Consider the following 15,490-nt stretch of genomic DNA (forward strand, 5'->3'; position numbering starts at 1 on the left):
TTAAAATTTTCATTCGGAGTTCTCATTCGGTTTTTGTTGCTAAACAAATTATTGTAATTTTTCATGTATTTTTAAGCAATATTTTTGATGTCACTTTTAAATATTTTTCTCCCCCAGTATTCCGTAACACAATGCAAAAATGTCACAGCTGTTCCTAAAAAAAAGGAAGGTTGAGAACCTCTGGTTTGCAGTAATGTACTTCACTCACTTCAATGAAACAGGAATAAATTGAACAAAAAATCTAGCACAATAAACAATTGTGTCTTTAAGTTTTCATTTCGCAAGTGGATCCTTTCGCGATACTTTCCACGGTACAGAGCGGAATCGGAGCACTCCCGTTATCGCCAAAGATAATCCCGCGCGAAAAACAAATGAAGGATTTAAGAAATCAGCCTGTGAAATAGGATAAATTCTAGAGAATGAGCCCTTTTCTGGCGTGGGAGAGAAGCAAAGCAAAAGTTCTATTCGAACCAGTCTGTCGCCCTACTCTGTCGGGGACTGTCAGCCAATGTATGTATGTGACTGTGGGTGTGTATTTGTTTTACCAGTTCAGCCGGAGATTTTAATCTACCCTCAAGAGGAAAGATCTACGAAATCGTAAAATTCACCAATTTAAGCCTCTTTTGGTCGGATTACAAAGCTTTACTGCACGGAACAATTACCCGTTTCGGTCCTGGTAGAACACTCCGTGCGACGGGTTTGGTTTTCCTTCTATTTCTGTCTGGAAAATGTTCTCAACTCGGTGAGAAATTCGAGTGAAAAGAAGTGGAAATCTACTTTCTACGATAAAAAGGAGCCACTTAAATATGTTTCAGGCAATAGTAGGAGAAGAAACCAACCAAACCCGATGCCCTCTCAAGGTTTTCCACCGAACGATTTATAGGCTGCTGGAAAATTAATCCTCACCGATGGAGGATGCCCCGGCCCGGGTGTGTTTTTCCTCACCTGAGGGGTTTCTTTTTCCCTCGAGGCCAGGCTCTTTTTAGTTATTTGACGATTTTATGAACTTTTGAAATGAAGGTATAAAAATGATACGCCACTCGGAAGAATGTGTGCAGTTCTGCCGTCGGAGAATAAAAAAAAAATGGTATCACAAAAGTGGTAGTAATAAAAGATAACAGAAGAAAAAAAATACAAAACACATTTTCCTTTCCCGATCTGCCGCGGCAGCTTGTTTGGGAAAGTTTATCGGTACTTCCGTCTGCAGCGAACGGATCGTGTTTTGCAGTTTTCCGCGTACAAGTGTTCCGGGATGCGTTTTCCGTCGTTATTTTATTTTTTTTTTGTTGGCCTCTCGCGCCATTTTTCCGTTCAAGAAAATGTCTTGCCCCGGGAAAATATGATCCATAAAATGTTCATTGGCTGCTTGCTGGCTTGCGCTCGGTATTGTGTCTTGGGTGGTGGTTCCAACGTACTGGAGGATGAAACTCGGGCGCTGGAAGAGGAAGGTGCGCTCGGGAAAAAAAGGTAAACGCATAACGGCACAAGCGAACAATGCGCACGAGTCGTCACAAACCAGCCCAATGCCGGCTTGGGAAGGAACGAACAATAAGCAGTCCATTCGGAGTAAGTGTACGCAATAATGAAACGCGACACCGCAACGTGGCCACGATGGTGTTGTTAGCGCGCTTTTCCGAACAAGCTTCCCACTTGAGCTTCCGCGGACCGGGTCGAAATGGACCATGGGCGGAAGCACTGACGGAATGATTGGCAAAGGAAATGGAAAGAATTCACCGAGTAAAAACGATGACTCAGTTGACTTTTGTGATGGTTTTTGATGTTCGGTTGAGCCTCCTCTTTTATTTTCACCGTTTTTTCCTTCACCTCTTTCCAGCAGAATCATCGGCATGGAAAAGCGTTTTGGGGCTATGAGCTGAGGGTTCCATTTTTATGTTTACGATAGCGGGCCCCACCCTCCGGATGCATACGGGCTTCTATTTTCCGGCCAGAGGGTTTTTTCCCTTCCCTTTGGCACGGGCCACATCCGCTGTCCGGTAACATCCTTATGCTGTCGTTGATTATTTTTATAGATTTGATGATCTAATTTTATGAGGCGTTCAGCAGCAGCATTTTTTCTCGTTCGTTCCGGCCGTTGAGCTTTCGCTCGGTGTTGTTGTTTGTTTTTTCTTCCTTTTTTTTCGTTTGTTATCAATTTTATTTGCCAAGGCTAGTCATGTTTTGTCTTTGGTTTGCCCTTTTTTTCCCCCTCTTGTGTGCGTGTGTTGTTCTGTTTGATGTGGAATGGAGAACGTTTCGTTTGCGGGAGGCTCGTTTGGGATTTCCACCACGTTCTAGTCTTTTTTTCCTTTTTGTTCCGGTTTGGGACCTCACACACCCACTCTCACCCCCAACAGTGGAAAACTTTCGTGGGAATCATTTGTGCCGATTCGTAGCCAAAGGGGTGCGAGGGTTCTTTTTACGACCCCCGCTCTCCGGAAGCTCGAACCGAAAGTTTGGAAAAGCGCTTGGTGTGCTCCTTTTAACCCCTATGCTGATGGGATGTTGGCTGGTGAAGGCACGATGGTAGACAAAAATTAAAGCGAGAGAAAAACTAGACAGCAAGAGAAAAAAAAGAAAGCAAGTGTACTGGAAGCTACTACCACCGGTTTTTTTTTCTCTCGACCGTACTCTGGTATTAGAGAAAAATCTTCTACTTCTAGCGTCAGAGATTTTTACGATGGTGCCGGATTTTTTTCCCCTTCCCCCCCTAACCATTGTTTCGATTGCTCGAGCGTGGATGAGCTTGGGTCCCTCGCAAATTTGAGTTGGTCCGTGCACAGAGTTTAACCGTCCGACGGCTCAAACTGGCGCCTCGAACGTGGGTTAGAGGGTTAGAAGCTGAGTTTCGTTTTTTCGAGCATCCCCTAATCCCTTAATACTCGTACGATCTTTCACCGAGAAGGCCTGCCGGGAAAGTTTCTTTGTGTGAGTGTTCGCCGCGCCCGGTGTGCTCGCTGGAAAGCTTCGGCACTTCTAATAGCTTTTCCAGCATGAACCACTCCGCCCGGACCGTCCTCACCCTAATGGAGACCCCAAGTTTGCTTGGCTTCGGTTTTGTACCGGAAAAGCGGGTGAGGTTGTGGAAAAAAAACCTGTGACGAGGAATTTTTATGCCCGAAAGTTATCAGCCCTTGCCTTTGGTTAACGCTTGTTCACTTGTCACAGACTGCAACGGCATAATCGGTGCCAACTTGTCGCCTGAGCTGAGGAGCGTTTTTTTTACAAACCCTGAAGCTAAATTGAAGCACCAAAGTCGTTGACGATGGGTCGTTGAGGCTCGTTCGTTCCGGAGCTGCACGGGCAAAATAAACATGCTCCATAAAACAGCACAGCTAAGTCCCGTGATTGACCTTTTCCGGGCGGGTTGGGATGGCTTCGGGATAGATGAAAGTCGAGTTTTAACAAGCAACCGTTTACCGGAAGGTGAGGAAGGTTCATGATCGAACTTTAACTACTATTTTCTCTTTTCGGTTCAAGGTAATGGTTAGTGTGAGAGATTATAAATTGATTTGATTGATTTGATTTAAATTGAACCTTCAATAATTAGTTTGCATGAGGTTTTTCAAATATAATGATGCCTTAAATATCATATATACGATAAAATAAGAGAAGTTTCTTGGAGACAAAACTCTAACAAAAAGAGAATACTTCTTAACATTCTCCTATCTTTGTCCGTTAATCCATGTTCCATTTTTCTGATCCAGAAAACAAGCAGACTTTCTCGGCATAGATACATAGCCGGGACTAAAATTCATCAAATCAAACATTGGACCTAGCTTTTCGTGCTCCAAGAGAAAGGATAACATTCACTGGGTTGTCCTTCGCTTCCAGCTCAGCTATCGAGAACGTGCTTCCGCATGCGAAATCACGCATTTTCCGGCTGATTTGATTTATTCGACACACTTTCGGAGAAAAATCGCTCTCATAAATATACATACACATGTGTTTGTCTTTGTTTGAGCGCGTATGTGTGTGTGAGTGAATGCATCTAGTCTTCCTTTGGGGCCATGCATGTCCTTTATGTTATACATGGGTCTAACATATCCTGCGAGCATACTTTTCATTTTGTTTGGATGGAAAAAGACGTACAATTTGCTGAAAGCAAAAAGCCATTACAAAAGCATCGAGTAAGAGTTTTTGTAAAAAAAAACATGAACTCAGTACGATTCGTGGCGAAAAATACAACACATGAAAATGCCTGCTAAACAAAGGATGAAGAAACAATATCGAATGAAATTTTGTTAAGTGCATTCCACCATCCTATATTGGTTGTTTAGGATTTATTCCATCGAGTCCATCAAGTAACACTACCTCAACACTTGTCCACACATCATTAATCTTTTTCATGAGACGAGAGGATTTCTGTGCTGTTGTTTTTCTTGCAAAAATAAACAGATTATAAGAGGATTTATTTTGCAATTTCGTAATAAAGGTGATTCATGCATGTCAAAGTTTGGGGTTCTATTGTTTCTAATCCAAACACATTATTCTTTTTAATGCGTTTCAACCTAAAACGGTTCAAAATATATATAGTGTTTGGTTTTAGATTGAGCAAGTGCAGAAAATTGAAAAAAGGTGAATTACCAGGAAAAGGTTCTTTTGTTTAAAAAATACCACCTTTTCTCGTTTGCTTCGGCCACCGGCTGAAATATACTAGCTGAATTTCAGGTCAATAAAACCCATCCTCTTCTGTTCTGATGCCGGTGGCGCTAGTTGACCTCTAGATATTGCCAAAATATATATTTTTGTTTTATTTTATGATCCTTTGAGCAAAAGATTCCTCGGATTTCTAGACAACGAAAGAGAAGTGCCTCTTTTGCGACCCCGAACAGCGAACCCCGGTTGCCATACAGTATCCTGACAAACGTTTTCTTTATTGTCCATAAAAGCAAAGACAGCCGTGATGGCCGAAGCGAGCCGAGTCGTGGCCGGTGCATTTTTCTAGCTTCGGGGTTGGACGCCGAAGAATCGAGGTTCGTAAACGTTTCTGACTGTACGTGACTTGACACCAAATAATGGAAAAGGAGATATTCTCAGCTTGGAAGAGCGTTTAGAATTAGATATGCGTTTCATTTAGTTTTCTCTCGTGGAAAGAAAGCTTCTTGTGTTCCTGTAGAATCGGTGGGAAGAAAAGTTCCGCCTTGAAAGACTGGGCGCCTCCATTTAAAGTGGAATGCAATAAAAACAATCAAATAATTTCTATATTGTCAAATATAAGGAATATTTGTTTACAATAATTTAACGAAATAAAAAAATAAAATAACGAATTTAAAAATCTCAAAACCAAATAAATGACTTGGCGTTTCCATTTCATTTGTTTGAAAAGAGATGTAATCAAATAAGCGAGAACCTCATCGATAGACAGTCCTTTTCCAACGATTTAATTTATTGATGGAGCCATTTTTGACAAAGGTTTATTATAATTAGTCTCTTTTTACACTTGTTTTCACACTTTTCTCAAAAACGCACTGTTTTTGAAAGACGAAAGTAGTGATAAAATATTTTCTATATACGGAAGCAACCTGCTTTTAAAAACCAAACGAGCGAGATGCACTAGGTCAGTTCAACCGATAAGCCATCAGGCGTAATCACCAAAGTAACCGCAATCGCTATTTGGAGAAAAATAAAGCGAGAAATAAATCTGATCTTCTGGAAACTACTTTCTTATCTTCCGTCCGTTCACATACAGTAACTTCATCGACAAAATCGGCGCCCGAAGAGGCGAAGAGTGATAATGAGATTTCATTCTGCTCACTTTTCCAATTATCGCGAAGAAAAGCGCTGCCGAAAAAGTACGCTCAGGGCCGTGCTCCTCCGGAAAAGCCAGCAATGCCTTGCCAACTGACAATCGCAGCGCTGGCCCCGATTCGACCGAATGTGGCATTTTCGACAAACCAAAACCAGAAAAAAAAAGCGGGCGAGCATCTCCAGTCAACAAGGAAAATAAAACACGAAAGAAAGCTTGAAAGCGTGAACCAGGGTAGAGAGTGAACGAACCGAACCGGAAAACCCGTCATAACCGGACACCGGGACGTGGCCGGAATCGCGGTGACATACTTTTCGGTCACATTTTTGAAACCCACCCGTCCACCCCCCCTCCCGATGGATGGTGATGAAATAAACCTTAGCTTTCGTATTGCCTGGCTCCTTCCTGAGGACTCGTAGCTAGCTCATTCAGTTGGCATCCACACGAACGGAATATGATGGATAACGATGGCGTCGAAGCGGGCCACCATCGGAAAAGAAACGACTGGTGGAATGTGAGACTGAATTGATCATTCCTCGGTCCACGATAAGACGAATAAGAGAGGGGAGAGGGGCGAAAGAAAAGGTTCTTCCGGTCAGTTTTGTTGGAGGTCGGCAGAAGAGAAAGTCGGTCATTGTGGGGTGGATTTTCCGCATCGATTCGCACGTGATGAATGAAGAAGGCTATCCGTGTTTCGTTTTGTTACGGTTGAGAAACGACAAAATTACCAATAGGAATAAAATCGAGGGATTTTATCCATACAAAAGAGAGTGAACACGAGAAAAAGGAAAAACAGATGAGGAGAATAATTATAGTAAATATTATATAAGAGATATATTGGAGAACATTTTTGTTAAGGTGATGAAAAAGTGAGAAATGATAAATAAAAATTTCAACTGACATGTTTTAATGGAAGAAGATGGAAGCAGACAAAACTGCTTGTCAACCAAACAAGAAGTGCCATACGAATGAATTGTTTCCATGGCTAATACAGAAGAGAAAACCACTATTTAATCATTTGTGCGAGACAAAAAACAAAAACACGTCGTCCGGGAACTCGGGAAAACAAAAACCCAGCGGTGTGCTGTCAGGGCAACTAACAACGTCCGACATCACCCAACTACGGTTGACGCACTTACGCACTCACATGTACACCACCAACAACAAAGTGGCTAACCGTTCCATCCTCCATTTTCATTCGAGCCTCGCCAGTCTGTCAGTGTGACCATTTTTGCTTAATTTTCTTTCCCTCTTGGAAAAGCGCGGAACCGTAACGACTGAGTGGAGTTTTTCCACTGTCGGTGGGGACTAGTTTTTCAAACCCAACCCGGTATCCTAGGCACATTCCACATGGCAACAGCGAAGGAAGAAAAAAACATACCATACGGACACATAAAAATCAAAATGACTAGCATGTGGCGGCAATCGTGTAAATCGCTTGTACTTTGCACCGAGAACATGCATTCCCCGAGCGCGTTTCCTAGTTGCGTTGGTTTGCAAGTGCTTGGATGTTTGTTTTGCTTCCCGTTGACGTTTTTCACTTTTCATTTATGTTGCCATAGGTTGTCAACTTTTTTCTTTGAAGCTAGGGGGATGTTTTGTGTTCTCATTGATTTATATGCTTGTTACGGACGATTTTGCTTTATCTTTTTCTAACACGCACAGGATTTAGAAAAAGAAAAGAACCGATTTTTTAGCATCAATTGATGGGTTTTTGAATCATATAATTGTAAAAGAACACCATTTTAATCGTTTCTTGGAAGATTTGTGAAAACCAGCATAAACTTGACAGGTACCGAAATAGAATATCGACACTTTTCTATTCCTCGAAGAAAAATCCTTTTGTTGTTTTGTTATTTATTTGTTATTTTGTTGTTTTCATTCATAGTATAAAACTGTCCACCTTAAAGGCTTAACAATCAACGCGACTTTTTAACCTTAACTAATACAGGAAATTAGGAGAACAGATGGAGAGAAGCGGCAGAGGAAAAGAATTATGATGGGGTAGAAACAGGAAAAACTGGGACGAACAGGAACGCACATAAGATCGGAGAGATGATCTTTTCGTGCAAAACGAGCAAAATAATATGTTAAGCTACCTTTCAAGTATGAATAAAGGTGGATATTTTTCTGTAGAAAACATACACAAGTAATTAAAATTCATGAGATAAGTCAAGATTCAACCTTTCTTTGTAAGGATCATCTGAACAAACCATCTTCAAAAAAAACATCGAAGAACGTAAGCACGAAACAATATTGGGAAGCCGAAAACCATGTTTTTTTCCCAGCCGTTCTAACCCTCACGTTCTGCCCCGTTCCACCTCACACCGGTCGACTATTAATCTTGTTCACGGCTGAATGGCATTGATCAAAAGTTAGGTTAGGAGCGCATGAAGTCGCGACGAGTTAGTTATCCAAATAAAAACCCAACTAAGACGGCTGCTAAGCAGCACGTACGTGCTCGTCGAGTCCGCTGCCCGGGCACCGTGTTTAGCAATTCCGGCCAATGTTGCGGGAGGAAAAGCGTCCGTTTAAGACCGGGGTACGTTTCTTCATTAGGGCGATAACATAATAAGGAACTTTCACCAGGCACCGCACGTGCCAATCGGAGAAGTTTACGGTGATGAAGATTCACCGAAGCTAACGGGGGAGGGATCTGTGGTGGTAGCCAAAAGGGACGCACACTGTTGGCACGTTCAATGTGTGTAAATATTAAGGAAACGGTAGTACCATTTGGGGATGAAAATCAACTGCCTTGTTTCGATGCATTTGGGAATTTTTATCGTGTATCATAGGCTATGCCACTTTCGATAAACCTAGTGCCTTCACGCTGCATATAGCAATAAATTCGATTTAAACAGCTTATCTATTGCGAAGCATTGTCGTTTTTCCTGATCCATAGTAAGGATAAAACAGGAGAGAGATGTCATACATCCAATGGAACACACCACATAAGCCTGGTTGGCCAGATAGTTTTATCTCAATTATACCCCATCTGTATGTTGCAGGCTCATTTTCGCTCCCAGAGCGTGCCCATTACCATCCGGTAGGGTTCCGTGCCATTTTTGAAGGAAAATGTATGCACACCAGTCCGTGACCTTTGAACCCGAAAGGCTCAACCCAGGCTCGTTTCCACTGTGAGCGATGTTAATTAACACGTTCATCACAAAAAACGATTCGGTATACCCTTTTTCTGCCCTCGGGCTAAGGGCGGGGGTCGGTGGCAAAACGGGAGTGGATAGTTAAACTATATAATTGCCAGGCGCTGGGCACAGTACACCCTCTTATGGCGTCGTCGTCGTGCGGGGCGTCGAAAGTCGATTCCTCGCTTGCACGGGTACAATGTTACGGCAATAAACGTACAATCTAATGTGACTGTTATCAGCTTCACTCATAAAATATATTTTATGAATATTGTTATTAGCTAGGCGAGCGTCCCGGACCCACGGCGTGGAAAGTCTATTTTGTGCGGACGTTATGTACGAACGGAACGGAGCCTCGAACGATCTCGCATATAGCAAACTACCCCTGACGTTCGTCGTCACGGAGCGGCTTATCCTTCGGTCGAAAGTTGGAAAACAGGCCGCGCTCATGTGCCCGGGTTGTGGAGCGAGTGTGAGCTTGATAAACTGAAACCATCCCCCTTTCCCACAGTTTCCCACAGTTTGCTTGTTTATCCGCCTCCCTCCTTCCGCCTAGCCTTTGCCAAGTATCCGCCAGGGGACGATTTGTTAACCAGCTTGCAATGGCCGAGGGATTTTTTCTCCTGCTTTTTTCCCCCTCCGATGCACTTGCCTGGGTTGCACGGCCCGACGCTGTAGTTGTGTGGCGCTCTGTCCGTGTGAAAAGAAACCGCTTCGTTTACATATTTTTGTTTTGCTCTGCGCCGCAAGCTGGTGCCATTCCCATGTGCAAAATCCGGAGTGGACAGATTTGGTCTGTCCAAAGGAGCTTAGCAGGGGCTGGGTGTGTATGTGTGTGTGTGTGTGTGTGTGTGTGCGAGTGTAGTACACCGTTCCATTAGCGGCACTGGATCGCATCCCAAATCACTTTGTCGTGACCTAGTCTTCGTTCCACCGTTTGCGAAAGGTTTGCTCCCGAAGCGACGATCCTGTCTATAACGGTCCGAAAGGGGACATAAACATTACTCTATAGCTTCACTCACTGCTCCTGCTACTTATATCACCAATCCTTCTGGAACCCTTCCTTGGCTCGAAAGGATGGAAGAGAAAATTCTGGATCCATCAACCGAATTTGGAACGAAGTGAAAAACAACTCTGTGATACTCTTCCTGGTTTTGTTGGAAGAATATTACCCTGTCTCTCACCTCGAACACGGTCAGCATTTCTCGGAATGACTTGTAAACAAGAAAACTAAACGTGCCTACACATTTACATCTTCTGCTACATCTGATGTCTAGACGCCGGTTGAAACTATAGTGAGGGTTCTCTGAGTCGGCAGGAACAGTATCGATCGAGGTATGGATCTTCGGCCTCCCAAGAAGTACGTAGCTGCACGAGGGATTCATTAGTCATTTGGAACCGTTACGCTTCTTTCTTCGGACGTCTTCCGTCTTAGGATTGTTTTTATTTCGTTGTTCCTTGTCATCGTGACAGGCCAAACAGGAACGGGCCGAAGAAAAACTCCGACAACTGCAAGTTTTCCATTCACAGAACAACACGGTAGAGTCTGGTCTAGTGTCTCATCCCGATACTGAGACTGTAGTCAACCAACAGCAAACAACACAACGGCCCCCATCTCTCCCACGACCGTTGTTTATCCTCGCAATCAACTTCCCATCCGAGGATTTGCTGGATGGAAATAAATAAAGCAAACAGCTGCGTCGCCGATTGGCCAAATGTTTGGGGAAAGTTTTGCCTGGAGTGCCGTTCATCGGTGCCATGTTGTCGTTGTTGTTACCGCCACTCCCAGTCCAAGCCTCCCCCGGGATAGCTGAACGACGCTGGGTAACTTGGCACTGATTGTCCACCAAACATCAAAAACGTTTTATTAAATACATCTGGGGTGCGTAAAGCTGACAGCAAAACAAAGCAAACTGTAAATCAAGGAACAATTCCTAGTTTCTTTTTAAAGTTAATTCACGAAAGAGATCAGGGAAAAATTGAGCTGTTTTGGTGGGTAGTTTTCGAATCGATTTTTGGAGTTTTCCGAGCCGTTTACATTCACCAATAAGTAGAAATAAGAGAAGCAAAGTGAGAACTATTTTATGTCGGCTCTTTTTTATACTCTTTTTATGTGAGTAAGTAATTTATTTACAAACAGCTACTATAAACGTGAAATATTCCTCAAAGTATGAACAGGAGTAATTTAATTACTGGTAGAAATTTGTCTGGCACCCTCCGGTATTACGAACGGCTGACCACCGATCTATAATATACCGTCTTTCGGTCACACAAACTCTCTTCGGAGAGAGGCCTTGTCCCACTAGGGGATGTCGTGCCACATTAAAAAAAAAAGAAATTTGTAGAATCTTAAGAAATGTAGATGATAAGAAATGGAAAGGAGTAGATAAAACGCACTTAGATCGAGGCCAGATATAAACAATAAAGTCTTAAACAATAAATAAAAGGCCCATAAACAATCAAATAATCGGAAAATGAAATTCGACTGAACTGACGATCCCACTGTAAGTGTGCACCCCTCCGATTAGAGGCCGTAAACTGGTAATAATCGGATAAACGGTACACAATCCGCACACATTACATCGCATCAAATAAGTGCACACACTGGAACGCTCACGCTTAGGGCACACAAATTCGTCCACAGATCGCAAACGGGGACGGCGGAGGATTCCGATCCATTTTACGCGAACTAATGCTCATCCAATCGAGACTCCACTGCGACGCCCATCCCCAATCGGATCCAATTTTAATCACCTGATTTATGCAAATCTCTCCCAAATCCCCAGGACGTGTGTTGCGGGTCTATCGATGTTATTAGTTTCCAGGGGGCGCGCACGTTTGTCTATGTGTTGCATCGAGAACTTCCACCTTGGTTCGAATGTTGGGTTCCGGACGGTTCACTCGCATCAGCCGTGTGGGATCCAATCCGGTGGCCAGGAGTTGGCAAATCATTCCGTAGACTGTACATTTGACGAGTATTATCCTAGCCGGGAAGGTACTCTGATTGAACCGAACCTTCCCAGGCACAAGCCGGCCGTTTCCTCGGGCAAAACTAATCATGCTAAGTCATAACACATAAGCACATCCGCCACAGGGCTGTGCTGGAGGAATGAATGCCAGCAAATATGGCCATGCGATTGGAAAAAGGGGATTGAAAAACTCCATGCCACTGCTTACACCCTGGTGGAACCACCGTTGTTACCTCACCCACGGCTAGGCTCGGATGGAGATGCTAGCGGATGCGCATCCACGTAGGTCGATTCCGTAAGCCGTCCGGGCCATTTTGCACATGTCCGCCGCAGGCCTGCGGGACCGGAACTCGGCTCCACTTCCAGCGGCAAGTTTACTCTATCGATACTTGCAAATCTATTAGAATCGGAAACAATCTGGGGGAATTCCATTCCGAGCGGAGATTTAAATCGCAGTGCAACGAAACGAGCATCGAGCGGACGTCGGATGTAGAAAGGACTGAAAGCCCGGGGAGGATGCTGTGTAATGGTAAAAGGAGGCCAACAGCACTAAGCTTCACCGGTACAAGAAGGGTGGGAAAAGTCGTCGAGTCAGACATATAATCGAGAACCTCGAGAACCAGAACCCTTGCTGGTTGGTGCTGGTGACAATGTTTTCGCTTCGGTGAAGCAACCAAATACCCATGGTCCGGGAATTGATTCACCTGCAGAAGGCGTGCAAGCAGCAATCGTTGTACCGTGGTTGTCCATTTCTCCGGTACAAGATGCGGAAAATTAAATCCTCGTACAATGCTGGAGGGCCGTCTGCTTCGGTTGAAAGCAATTGGAGTGCTGCCTTCCCTTATTAGGACTTACAAGGCGTCATGGAGAAAACTAGCGACTATGAGTAGAGAGCTTCAAGTCTCTCCTCTGGCAGTTACGTATACAAATAGATGTTTCCTTGACAATCTCCAAGCATTTCGTTGCGCAGATTTTGATATCCCTAGAATCTTACTTATGAGAACCATTTACAAACAATAAAATTACATTTGAGAGGATAAAATCCAACCTAAATCCAAAACTAAATCTTCATATTATTGGAAAAGATACTTGAGTTTAATTAAATTCCTACGAGTTACGCTACGAACCATCGGTTGATCAAATCTAGTTATTTTCGACCAAAAGTTATTAGAAACTTATCTACTGTAAATCTGTAACGATATCAAATTTGAAGAATAGTATTTATAGAATAGTAGTAATTGTTTTAGTATGAACTGTTCTTTGATCTTCTCTGGATTGACCCGTAATAAATTAACGCTCCAAAATTAATATTTTCCAAACAGATTGTGCTAACATCCTAGATTTCTCAAGCATTTGTCAGGTATCCCATGATGTCCTTAACGTTATACATCATTGGTCTTTGAGTCCAACGCATTTTCCTTTGAGAAATTTTACAGATCTGTTTTAAATATGCTTCAAAAATAAATTACAGTCAAAATATATTTGGTCTTTTCTAGGTTTTCTGTGCTACTACTAAAAGTACACGATACTATCACGTTGTTAGTTGCAAGACTAAATGTGCTACTATTGATACCATTACCCTAATGCTTTGTATGATTGCCTATAACCCATTGTGCGGCATGGTAAAGTTCAAGTAAGAAAGGCATCCAATATCAATCACGTTGAACCAATTTCTATTCTTAACAGCTTAAGTGTTGTTCTGTCGAAAGTAGTACAGCAAAGCACAATCTCCTCACTGGTGACTCACTTGTGTTCAATCAATCTTCTCTCCCTGGCCGACTAACAAATTTAGCGTCTTGCGCCATCGTTTGTAACAGATTGCAAAAAAAAACCAAGCACAACCGCTCGAGAGGGCTCCGATGAAAGAGGCGACGAAAAATTGCTCTCATCTTCCGAAAACCGAATTAATTCATCAAGTAGGGTGTTTGTTCCTTCGGTTCCGCTTTCAGCGGTAGCGCCATACTCCGCTCCATCCTATCCTGCGCTCGCAACGCGAACCAAAGGTTGACTCCCGATTTTCCGACTCCCGCACGTAGACCGCCGTCAATCAAACCGGAAAAGGGGAATCCGGCCCGGCCGTCAACCAAAATCAATCAATTTTAATTAAAACATTGTTTCCTTCACCGGGCGTGTCCGTTGTTTACCTTGGCTGGCGAAAGGAGCAGCCTACAAACACACAGCCGGGTTTCCATCGGTACCGGGTTCGAGGCGAAAGTTGAAGAACGGGCCTACCCTTCGTAACCCTTCCGTGGCACGAGGTGGGATGCCCTGTTTCGGGGGACTTTGAGGTTTTCGGTTGCGAGGTCTCGCTCTCGCCCAAACCGCAAACACAATTTCCCGCCTCGAGCGCTCGATGGGCCTCTTGAAGATGCCATAATCCCTGACACTTGCATGCTCTTATTAATTTGAGTAGGACATGGTGGTTCCAGAAAATTTACCACGCCAGCCTTACGTCAAACTTTATCATTCTTTCGTCACGGATTGAAACGTGCCTTTCGTGGGGAAAACAGCACAATGGTTATGTAAAGTGGTTGAAAAAGTGGTATACAAACATTGAAGAAATTTTTCTTATCCAAAAAAATCATAAATAAGAAATTCCGTTGCAATTTATCATGTTACAACATCAGCGTATGGTTTAATTAGACGTTGTACCCGTCAATGGCGTGAGCCCCGCGAAGTGAAAAGTAAAAACCGATCCTATGAACGATTACTTTTTCTACATGCAACGCACAACGCCAATCGCTCCCGTACAACGTAAAGCTTCTAATGATGCTATAAATCAACCGATGCGTTCGCTGGCTTTTGCCCAAAAAGTAGATAACTTCTGGCATGTCCTTGGTTTCGTCTTTCCCTCTCTCGCCACCAACGGCGCACGATGCCTTCGTTTCACGTTCGGATGGTTTCGCTAAAGCCGTGTTCTGGTGGCGTGATCAGCTGCGACCCTGCCAAAGATGGCTTCCTTTTTTTTTTGCTTTTTGCCTCCTAAACCTTCGCCGAACGACCGAGTGTCAAAAACGGTTTAACCAAAGCAGATTACTGAGAGATCAGAACGGAAAATTGGGGATCTCGTTTGTGAATTGAGGTCAGCATTTGCATGCTGCTTGTTGCGGAGGTAATCTGCCAAATGGTAGTTCTTGCGAGAAAGGTTTCCCCTTGGCACGACGGTATCTTGCGAAAGTTTGGTCCATGAAGAAGAGAAAGGTAAAGATTAAGCAGATAAAGTCTAGACATTTACAAAGACTTTTTCTCAGAATAGGGTATCCAGTTGGAGTATAAATGTATTTGATAAATCATGGCGATCATCGCCTTCTTTTAACTTTTCATAATGGATCTAACTTGGAGTTTTTATACCAAGAGAACAATAAACACACTTTGTTTAAGTTACTTCAAATATCCAATTTGCTGCTTATCAATCTAAAAGCATTTTGCGATTAACATAATTAAAAATCTTGAAACTTGTACGTTTTTGTATTTGCTCTAACAAAGCTTTTCTGGTAATTTGAGTACGCATTCAAGATTCCAATGCCAATAAATGCCTGTGATGTACGACTTACAAATATAATGGCGTTAGAAGAATTGCATTTTCTTCTTTCTCAGTTTTTGGAAAATTGAAAATAGCCTCAACTACGTAT

This window comes from Anopheles ziemanni, chromosome 3 (genome assembly GCF_943734765.1).
Source record: "Anopheles ziemanni chromosome 3, idAnoZiCoDA_A2_x.2, whole genome shotgun sequence".
NCBI lineage: Eukaryota > Metazoa > Arthropoda > Insecta > Diptera > Culicidae > Anopheles > Anopheles ziemanni.